This window comes from Magnolia sinica, chromosome 1, assembly GCF_029962835.1.
Source record: "Magnolia sinica isolate HGM2019 chromosome 1, MsV1, whole genome shotgun sequence".
Lineage (NCBI taxonomy): Eukaryota > Viridiplantae > Streptophyta > Magnoliopsida > Magnoliales > Magnoliaceae > Magnolia > Magnolia sinica.
Window position 1 is genome coordinate 22,498,283 of NC_080573.1, and position 11,461 is coordinate 22,509,743.

At 41.7% G+C, this 11,461-nt stretch overlaps 1 non-coding gene across 1 annotated transcript; it reads left to right on the plus strand.

The window, feature by feature from the left end:
* The first annotated feature begins 9,838 nt into the window (after positions 1-9,838).
* Positions 9,839-9,945, plus strand: LOC131223628 (small nucleolar RNA R71). Its single transcript, XR_009160588.1, has one exon. It is a non-coding gene; the product is annotated as a small nucleolar RNA R71 (small nucleolar RNA).
* The last annotated feature ends 1,516 nt before the right edge of the window (positions 9,946-11,461 follow it).

An 11,461-nucleotide genomic window follows, 5' to 3' on the forward strand; every position in this document is an offset into this window, starting at 1 on the left:
GGGGGTCTGAATCTGATTCAAGAGACTCTTCTAGTGATAAAGACCTTAGACACTTACGTGTTCTAGTGGCCTCCACCACGGTATCTGTAACGTCTCAAAAAAATTTGTACAAGGACCCAAGTACCACCTCAGGCAGAAATCACCCAGGACAAAATCCTTTAGAAATTAAGCTAGTAATAGCAAGTGCTAAACTATAGCACTTGTGAAATTAGCACTAATCACTTTAAATATGATCTGCAAGACCCGAAATGTGCAGAGTCATTGACGCTACATTACCCTGAAATCTAGAATCCATCCCTAAACCCGGTTGCTCTCGGGAGCACACCGAAACTCCGTATCGGACCTGGACCGCTTGTCGAAAGTCCTATAACCGCAAAACTATACAGTTATGACTGCATTACTGGACTTGACAACCCCCTTGAAAATCAAGTCTTAATTGTGTCTAGAAATGTACAACTTGAGCTCGGAGCAAAGTGTGTGAGAAACGTGAATATCTTTAGAAATAAAACTCGAACTTAAGTAAACTGAGTCGTGTCGCTTGCGGGTCAAATATAAGCATTCAGACCGTCAGAATATGACCCAAATACACCCTCAAATTTGAAAAAAATTCTCATACATGGCAATGTACTTGTGGCCCTGATTGAGTGACCGTGACCGTTGAACTGAAACTGGTCCGCCACGGTCGATCTGTAAACCCGATCGGAGCAAAAACTCAGCCTGACCTAGATCCATGGTCAGGGAGCTTAAGTCCGACCGGACGTGAAAAATGGGCCACCAGAAGTACTCCGATGGGATGAAATAGACGCCCTTTGGATATAACTTAAGTATACCTTGGCCCTGGGGCCATTTCCATCAGACCTGGGCCTATATAAGGGCCTTAAACCCTCTCTCTTATATTCCATACAAATTTTTAAACCCTAAGGAAGAGAGAAAAGGAAAAGGGAAGGAAAAAGAGAGAAAGTGAGAGAGAGAGTTGGAGATTCTTCCTGAGATTCGATCCCGCTATTCCACGCACTCAACCACCATTCCTGTATCGCTATACAGGCGATTCTGATTCTGTTCTTAGGTAAGAAAACCTAATCCTAACCTATTATAGGGTTTCAATCATTATAAGTAATGGAATAGCTAACCTATTTCATACTGTAGGTTGCCAATCCGCCGTTGACAAAGGCTAAGTGTCTAAAACGAATCCGTTACGCGTTTACCGGCGTAAGGTGCGGACTATAAACGTATAGGTTATGGTTTTCAAGGCTTTCAATGTCGGTTAATGGTTTATTACTGATGTGGGTGCTATTTCACATGCCAAATGCGATGTTTGTTTCACGTTTCAGATATATACGAACTATATTGAGTTTAGTGTATTCCATGTATTTGTAGAAAGGATCGTATACGTATGGAATTTGAAAGTGTGTTTGCCATGATTAATTGTCGTGTGTTTATACTTCACTCCCTAAGTGCGGGGTTGTGATGTAGTAATAAACTCGGTAAGACCGAGGTCGAATCCCAAGGGACTGAAACTTGTACGTTATCTGAAACCAGGTAAAACTAGAACTAGACTAAGATAGGATCTAACCAAATAGAAATTTAAGGAATAATTGTAGAATAATTATCTAAAACTTTAAGAAATTCAGAGGAAGGAAACTAGGGATTCAGAGGATCCACTTGTAGAGATCAGGGAGATCTTATGCCTGCATCAATGGTTATGGAATTCAAACTGAACTTATTTGATCTGGTTTTCAAGAGATGAAAGGTATATGAATTAGAATGGATTCCATCATCAAACCATGCCCAGGAGACAAGGTAAACAACAGAATTAAACTAATTACCAACCAACCAACAATGTATGAAGATCAGGAAGGGTACTGTCATCCTACCATGCCCATGGAACAATGATGAACAACAGGGCTTCCTGACTTCATAAACTTAAAAAGGGGAAGAAATATTCAAAGCCATTGCAAACCCATTGTAATTTCAGTCACAACAGACCATGAAAGACTAAGAAAAATATTCCTTGAATAATCAACTTAAACTCAGTTCAGAAATCCAAATTAAACGCATGAGATAGTGTCTCCCATCTCGCTACAGGCTTCACCTCTTAGCCCTAGCTAAGAGGGTTAGCCACACATGGATGGGCTGATCATTAAAAAAATAAAGGAAATATAAAGGAAAAGAAGAGAAAAACCAGGCTTAGCTCACGTGCCAGCCCAAACCCAAGCCAGCCGTACGTCCTTCTCTGTTTCTTCTTTTTTCTTCCTTTCCTTCCTTCCTTCAAAGCCAAACCCTGTTGATCCCACCGTCCCTCACACGCTGCCTCAGCTAAAGACGAGCCCACCTTCAGCCGACCTCTGTTTTTCTTCCCTCACGTGCAGCAGCAGCAACTCCCTCCTAAACCGAGCTCCTCTCTCTCCTTCAAAACCAAAAACCGACCCCCTGCTCCCACGTCCAGCTCCTTTCCTCAAGAAAACAAAACCCAAAACTCTTCCCAGCCGTGCACTCCCACCGCCACCCTGCTCGTTCACCACTTATAGAACTGTCGTCGGAGGAAGTCCTGGCTGGAGTCGGTTCCTTCCGTACGAGAGGCGGTGGAGCTTACGCAGAAGTTGGTGTTTTCGTGCGTGAGGTTACGCAGCACGGATTCGGAATTTTCTTGCGTGCAACGAGTAGGGGTGTAACATGGAGCTGATTGCTTGATCTCCTCCAGTCGGCCTTCTTGAAGGTGATCAGTGGCCCTATACGGAAGGTTTGGTCGGTCAGGATCGTCAGACCGATCCCGGCCATGAGTGCAGAACGACCCCGAATCGTCGGGTCTTGGACGCGAGCAACAGAGCTCTCCTCCTTACCGCTGTGTTGACGGTGGAGCTCACGATCGGGCTTTTCTGAGAAATCCAATCCGTCCATTGGACGCTTCACGAAAATTCATTCAGATATGGTCGGGTTTGGATCGTCTTTGCTACGGTCCACCTTGATTGATCCTGCGGCGATCAACAGACGTTCAATCATGGCGAGCGCGATCTCCGGTTTCCTCCCTGGCACAGGCTTCATGGTCTAAGGCAGTACGCTCGTCCGATTCCAGTGAACGGTCCAGATCGATCATGAACATCACGATCGTGGTCCACAGACTCTAACCGCGAGGCTCTGTTCGAGCGTTTCGCATGGCGTGAAAATAGGAAACGGAGATTTCCGTCTTTTACTTGGAATCGGTCGGTCAAAGGTCCCATGACCTGTTGAATTGCTTCAGTGTGCTGCTAGTGCACATGTGCACTTGCACATGTTGTTCAAGGCGGGACTCTGCGTGATGCTTGTGGAAGATCCGATCTGTCCATTCCTTTTCTCATCTCATTTAAGCTATCTAGGTCCAGTTTGAAGAATATCCAGATCTCAGGTGCAACCAAAGTCAATGGTTTATGGGATGATCTAACTGTTGAGCCACTTTCACAAGGATCCAAAGGATGATTTTTGATGTGTATGGTTAATTCATGATCATCAGGCCTCATATAAAGTTTGGAGCCAATTAGATGGTGGGAACCCCGTGATCTTGCATTATGGATGTCTTTCAGGCCTGTTTGAAGTGAGTGACTGGAATTTCTCTGACCTTTGGTGTGTACATCCGTCGATCTTAGTCTCCTGGGGTCTGTCCCTTGCCTTAGTGTCAAATCCATGCTTTTAGTACTATTTTTCAGTCCACGCTCCTGATTCCTCCTTGCAACAGAAACATGATTAAAATGAGATATTAAATGGTACCATGTTCATAAATCTAGGCAACAACTGGGTCTGCTATGCAATATTTGACCCTCAACACAACCCCCAACCAGCATTTTGCTAGTCCTGAGCAAAATATGCGAAAAGTAAGTTGAGAATTACAAAACAATTTATAAACTCGAGTGATTTTTGTAGAGTAATCCAGATATGAGAATTTTTAGATTCATAACTGTTGGATATTACTTTCTCCTAGACTCCAGCGCACGGTAAACTTCATAATCAAGTTCAAAGTATTATTCCATTAATTAGAAAAATTCTAACCATTGAGATCTATGAATGTATAGTCTAATCTCGACTTGTCAATATCATTGGTAACAACTAAGAGAATTCACGATAACTCAACTTGGCTTACACATTATTTTTTTTTATTCTTTTAATTTTTTATTTTTTTTTATTTTTTGATTTTTTCATTAGAAGTAACGCCAAGAAGAGGGATCAGATCCTCACCTATAGGGAGCAAACCTAAGGTAAAGACTGTACACCCAACTTTTTCACATATCATTCATGGGGAATCGAATCCTCACCTATAGGGAGCAAACCTATGGTAAAGACTGTTCGCCCAATCCATTCAATTTTTCAAGTTGGTTCCTTTCATGTTTAGTGATTACCAAGTTAATCCTTCAATATCGAACTGAAACCTTAATATGCATGCGAGATGTGTCCTGCGAATTCATGACTCAACCAATGTTTACAACTTTTAATAATGGATTAACAATTCAAACTTAGCTGTGAAATTCAATAGATAACTGAATCCAAGAGTCATAAAGTACCAACATCACGCATCTTGTAGTTCTAAATCCAAGATGGCCGTCAAAATCGCTTCGAATTCATATGAAATTCTAGAAAAATTTAAAAATTTTCACAATTTCTGCTCAAGACTAAGAAAATATTGATTAGGAAACCTAATCTCCCACCCCCAACCAAAAATCTACATTGTCCTCAATGTAAAAGAAATAGGCATGTAATGCACATGGGACAAAATGAGTAACTGAGAAGTAATGGGAAGATAGTACCTGGATGATGCATAGAGAGACACTTTCCAAGAGATCACAGCATGGGTGTCGGTCAGCACGAGAGAAAAGGCAACAAAAATAACACAAAATAAAATCCTACCTATACCACTTTCGTAGGTGCTCTCGATTGCATTTAGCGTATGCAACAAGCCTTTAAACCCCTAGGTTACCCCTAGTGGACGAGTTGTAGTCTTGTGAGGGTTTGCGGCAATGCTACCCACAAACATTGAACTAATGAATGAGAAAAGTGAAATGGAATGAAAATTTGGGTTGCGTCCTAGGAGCGCTAAGTTTAACGTCTTCAACTAGACAAGAATGGACCATGAATTAATCAATCTTGATAACCTGGGTCCGGACTAGGAGATTAATCCTGATACAGGATCAGTCAGAGGCATGGACATGTCCTCTGAATCAAATTTCTCGACAAATGGTTTCAATCGATGTCCATTGACTTTAAACTCCTTGCCATTGTCGGGATCTCTTATCTCAACGGCCCCATGCGAAAAAATAGTTACAACAATGTAAGGGCTGGTCCAACGAGATCGAAGCTTACCCGAAAAGAGATGTAATCGAGAATTGTACAAAAGGACCTTCTGACCAGGCGTGAATGATTTTCGCAAAATGTGTTGGTCATGAAATGCTTTCATCTTGTCCTTGTAAATTCTCGAATTATCGTACGCATCATTCCGGATTTCTTCAAGTTCATTCAATTGAAGTTTGCGTAGCGAGCCAGCGTTGTCCAGATTGAAATTAAGATTTTTGATCGCCCAGTACGCTTTATGTTCCAGCTCCACAGGCAAGTGACAAGCCTTCCCATAGACAAGTCTAAAGGGAGACATTCCAATAGGAGTTTTAAATGCAGTACGGTAAGCTAATAAAACATCGGTCAATTGGATTGACTAGTCCTTACGGTCAGGGTCATCCGTTTTCTCCAAAATGTGTTTGATCTCCCTATTGGAAATCTCAGCTTGTCCACTTGTCTGAGGATGGTATGGGGTGCTCACCTTATGAGAGATACCGTATTTCTTCATTAAGCTCTCAAATGGTTTATTACAGAAGTGTGAGCCCCCATCACTAATGATGGCTCGAGGCGTTCCGAATCGAGAAAGGATGTTTTCTTTTAGGAATTTAATGAGTGTACGATGGTCATTATTCCGACACAGAATCGTTTCGACCCATTTAGTGACATAGTCTACGCAAGCAAAATATATAGATTCCCAAAAGATTGGGAGAATGGTCCCATGAAATTGATGCCTCAGCAATCAAATGCATCTATAATAAGAATATGGTTCAAAGGCAGCATATTTCGATGGGACAATGCTCCCAACTTCTAACAATGCTCACAAGCCTTGCAAAACTCATGAGTACCCCTGAGCATAGTGGGCCAGTAAAAGCCACATTACAGAATCTTGGCAGTGATCTTTTTAGCAGAAAAGTGACCACCACAGGCCTGTGAGTGACAGAAGAAGATGACACTTTGATGCTCATCGTCTGGTACACATCTCCTTAAGATTTGGTCTGGGTAATATTTAAAAAAATATGGATCATCCCAAAAAAAGTTGGCCACCTTGGTGAAAAATTTCTTCTTATCTTGCGCAGTCCACTGTGTCGGTATGGCACCTGTAGCAAGATAATTAGCAATATCAGCGAACCAAGGTGAATGGGAGACTCTGAACAACTGTTCATCAGGGAACATGTCATTGATATGGGTCGCCTCAAGGGAATCAGAGGTATTAAGGCGAGAAAGGTGATCGGCCACTACGTTCTCTACTCCCTTTTTATCTTTAATTTTCAAATCAAATTCTTGGAGTAGAAGGATCCATCTTATCAAGCGGGGCTTAGAATCATTCTTAGAAAGAAGATACTTCAATGCCGCATGATCTGTATATATAATGATCTTGGATCCGATCAGGTAGGACCTAAATTTGTCCAAGGCGAACACTACGGCTAAGAGTTCCTTTTCCGTAGTCGAGTAGTTCACTTGGGCAGGATTTAGAGTCCTACTTGCGTAGTGAATGACGTAGGGCTTCTTATCTTTTCTCTGGCCTAGGACCTCCCCAAGAGCATAATCAGAAGCGTCGCACATAAGCTCAAAAGGAAGGTTCCAGTCGGGTGGCTGCATGATAGGTGCAGTGGTTAATGTGCCTTTAAGCTTGGTGAAAGCTTCCTGGCATTGCTCAGTCCACTCGTACGGAACATCCTTTTGAAGAAGATTACATAATGGACGAGAGAGGAGACTAAAGTCCTTTATGAATCGCTTGTAAAATCCTGCGTGTCCTAAGAAGGATCGCACGTCTCTGATGTTCTTGGGTGGAGGTAGGTTAGAGATAAGATCGATTTTTGCCTTATCTACCTCGATTCCTTTGGACGAGATGATATGTCCAAGGACAATTCCTTTCTGAACCATGAAATGACACTTCTCCCAATTAAGTACCAGGTTCTTTTCTTCACATCTTTTCAGCACACATTTAAGACTTTCCAAGCACTTGCTGAAAGATGGACCGTAAACAGAGAAATCATCCATGAAGACCTCTAGATATTGCCCTACCATATCGGAAAAGATACTAAGCATACATCGCTAAGTGGCGGGGGCATTACATAGTCCGAATGGCATCCTTCGATAAGCAAAGGTGTCGTAGGGACATGTAAATGTGGTCTTTTCCTGGTCTTCGGGGCTATCTCTATCTGGTTATAGCCCGAATACCCGTCAAGAAAAGCGTAATAGGAATGACCTAACCTTTCCAGGATCTCGATCAATGAATGGTAAAGGGAAGTGGTCTTTCCTCGTGATGGTATTCAACTTCCGTAGTCAATGCACATTCTCCAACCAGTAGTGACTCTAGTTGGCACGAGTTCATTATTAGCATTGGCTACGATGGTGATTCTGGACTTCTTAGGGACCACTTGAGTTGGACTCACCCATTGACTATCAGATATAGGGTATATAATACCCACATCTAATAGTTTAAGAACCTCAGCTTTAACCACTTCCTTCATGTTTGGATTTAGTCTACGTTGTGGTTGCCGAGCGGTTTTTGCATTATCCTCAAGATATATGCGGTGAGTACAAATCGAGGGATCGATTCCCTTGAGGTCCGCTATCGTCCATCCCAGGGCTCCTTTATGCTCAATGAGAGTAGATATGAGCATACTCTCCTGTTCTTTCTCCAGGTGGGCAGAGATCACCACCGGGTATGTCTCATCTTGACCTAAATAGGCATATTTCAAATCAGAGGGCAAAGGTTTTAGGTCAAGCTTCGGCGGCTTGAGATTAGACGGTAGAGGCACTACATCAGTTTGTGGTAATTCTTCAAATTGTGGCCTCCATCGGTTAACTTCAAGTACCGGTGCAGTATCAAGCAAGGCGCACGTCTCCCTAATCATGTCATCATCAAAATCATGGGAGTGGGCCAGGCACGTCTCTAGATGGTCGGAGGATAAGGTCAGAGGTGTCGTATCTTCCACGAAAGAGTCAATCATATTAATGTCGTGGAAATCGTCATCATCCTCTCAAGTTCTTGCCGTTATTGAAAAAATGTTTGACTCAATGTCAAATTTCCAAAAGACATAGTCATGATACCATTCCCGCAATTGATAATTGCATTTGATGTAGCAAGGAATGGGCGACCAAGAATGACGGGAATCGAGTGCTCTTGTTATTGATGGGTTCGGTGTCCAGGATGATAAAGTCTACAGGGTAGTAAAATCTATCAACTTGGACCAACACATCCTCAATTATCCCTCTTGGTACACGAACAGAGCGATCAGCAAGTTGTAATGTGGTTAGGGTGGGTTTTAATTCACCCAAACCTAACTGTTTGTATACCGAGTAGGGAATCAAATTGACGCTCGCTCCTAAGTCAAGCAGTGCGTGATCAATTCGATGGTTCCCGATTACACATGATATGGTTGGGCTACCGGGATCCTTGAATTTCTGCGGCACGTCTTGCTTCAGGATGGCACTCACTTTCTCAGTCAAGAAGATTTTCTTTTGAATAATTTTCCGTCTTTTGGTCGTGCATAAGTCTTTCAGGAATTTGGCATATGAAGGTATCTGTTTAACGACATCAAGTAGAGGAATGTTGACTTTCACCTGTTTCAACACCTCTAAGATATCCTGAGAGTTAGAGAGAGGTTTTGGTGAAACCAACCGTTGGGGGAATGGAGCAACTGGCTTCTCTAGAAGTTCCGGTTCTACTTTTTGTGGGGCATCACTGGATCCATCATTGTTGTCCTCTTCTGGTTCTTGAGGCTTTTCGGGCCTATCCGCAAGAGTTTTATCAATGATCTTCCCACTCCTAAGAGTGGTGATGGATTTAGCATGCCCCATCTGATTTGAAGAGCTGGGATCATTATTCTCGTACTGCGGTTTAGGATTGGGGAGAGGTTGTGCAAGAAGCATCCCCTTTTCTATAACCGTCATACGAGAATCTATCTTTTGCATAAAATCTGTGATTCCCCGCATTGCCTGAGCCAGCTCTTGTATGGGATTTTGAACCGGTTCCTCTTGAGGTTTCACTTGATTTGGATTTTGATTGAAGAAACCTGGAGGAGTCGCCGTTTGTCCATTTCTCCAACTAAAGTTTGGATGATTTTTCCAGCCAGGATTGTATGTATTGGAGTTAGGTCCAGTAAAAGGTCTTTGATAATTATTTACGGCATTGGCTTGTTCATTCAACACTCCTCGAAAGGCAGGTATTGTAGGACAGTTTTCAGTTGTGTGAATGTTGCAATCACAGATGCCGCAAACAATTTCATTGACCTTATCCTTCTTTCCTTCCATGGCCTCAACTTTCCTTATGAGCGTAGTCACTTTACACTTGAGATCATCCTCTTCTTTCAAGAGATATAATCCACCTTTTTCCTTTAATTGAGTCGGCCTAGACGTGGTGTTCGCCATTGGGTAATAGTCCCATGATTGTGTTTTTTCAGCGAGACTATCGAGGTAATCCCATACCTCGTCGACATCTTTGTTGATGAACTCTCCATTACACATTGTCTCGACCATTTGGCGCATGGAAGATGTCAGTCCATCATAGAAAAAATTTGTAATGCGCCACGTTTCAAATCCGTGTTGTGGGCATGAATTGACCAAATCTTTGAACCTTTCCCAACATTGGAAGAATGTTTCATCTTCCTTTTGGGCAAAGTTCATGATTGCTTTTCCGAGGGTAATCGTTTTATGATGTGGGAAGAATTTTTTATGAATTCCCTCTGCATATCGTTCCATGTGCCAATGGATCTAGGACGCAGTGAATGTAACCACGTCTTAGCTTTCTCTTTTAAGGAAAAAGGAAAGAGTTTCAGCCTAATTGTATCCTCAGATACATTAGGAAAACATAATGTAGCTATAATCTCATCGAACTCTTTCAAATGTAAATATGGACTTTCTGATTCAAGTCCATGGAATTTGGGAAGGAGTTGGATAACTCCTGGCTTGATGTCCATTTGTCCTGTATTTTCAGGAAAAATCATGCATGAGGGCATACTCACTCCCGCCGGTTGTAGATAATCTCGTAAAGTACGAGGCGGGGGTGCCTGTTGCACCTCATTCTCATCTTGGGTATCCTCCACCCTGGGTGGAAGTGGAGGAGGTTGGTCTTCAGCCATAACCTCAGTTAACTCAGGGGATTTCGAGCGGTGTCTAGTCCTGCGATGGATAGTCAACCCCTCAACCAATCCTCCTTCAGTCAAGAGACGTCGAGTGTCGTCACGGGCCCACTTGGGCATGAAAACACTCGCAGCCCTCAATTAAAAACTTAACCCTAGGAAAATCTAGCAAGAAAGAGAGAGTTGGAAAGAAATTACCAAATTGGAGTCCTGAGTTAAAACCTGCAAAATAAAATAAAATAAGTTAGATTCTAAAAAGAGAAGAACAATTCTTTAAAAGAAAGATAGAAGTGAACTAGCTTCTAAAAGAAAGAATTCCTAAAAGAAAGTGAAAATTTCTAAAATAAGTTAAGAGAGTCCTAAACTAGAAAGTAGATTACTAAAAGAGAATTGAAAAATAGAAAGTAGGGAAGGAGTGTACCGAATTAGAGATTTCTATCTTAAAGGCCTACAAAATAGGAAGGTTAGTTTCTAAACAAAAATTCTAAAAATAAATTAGGAAACAAATTAGATTATAAGATTAGAAAGTTAATAAAAGTAGAAAGTTAATTAAGAAATAACCTAGTTTCTATTTCCGACAGATGGGAGGATACTAGAATTAGAAAATTTATAAAATTCAAACCCTAATTCTAAAAGGTAGGAAAAGTGAAGAGATTATGAAGGAATTAACAATTTATGGACTTATGTCAGGATCCTACAAAAGATGGAAACAAGTTAAGTTCTAAAAATAGAATAAATAAAAACTTCTATCCTAAAGTAAGTAAAATCCTAATCCTAACTTAATTCTAAAACTAATTAATTTCAGAAAAACGTAACCGTCAGTCCCCGGCAACGGCGCCAAAAACTTGTTCACACCCCAAGTGCAGGGTTGTGATGTAGTAATAAACTCGGTAAGACCGAGGTCGAATCCACAGGGACTGATATCTGTACGTTATCTGAAACCAGGTAAAACTAGAACTAGACTAAGATAAGATCTAACCAAATAGAAATTTAAGGAATAATTGTAGAATAATTATCTAAAACTTTAAGAAATTCAGAGGAAGGAAACTAGGGATTCAGAGGATCCACTTGTAGAGATC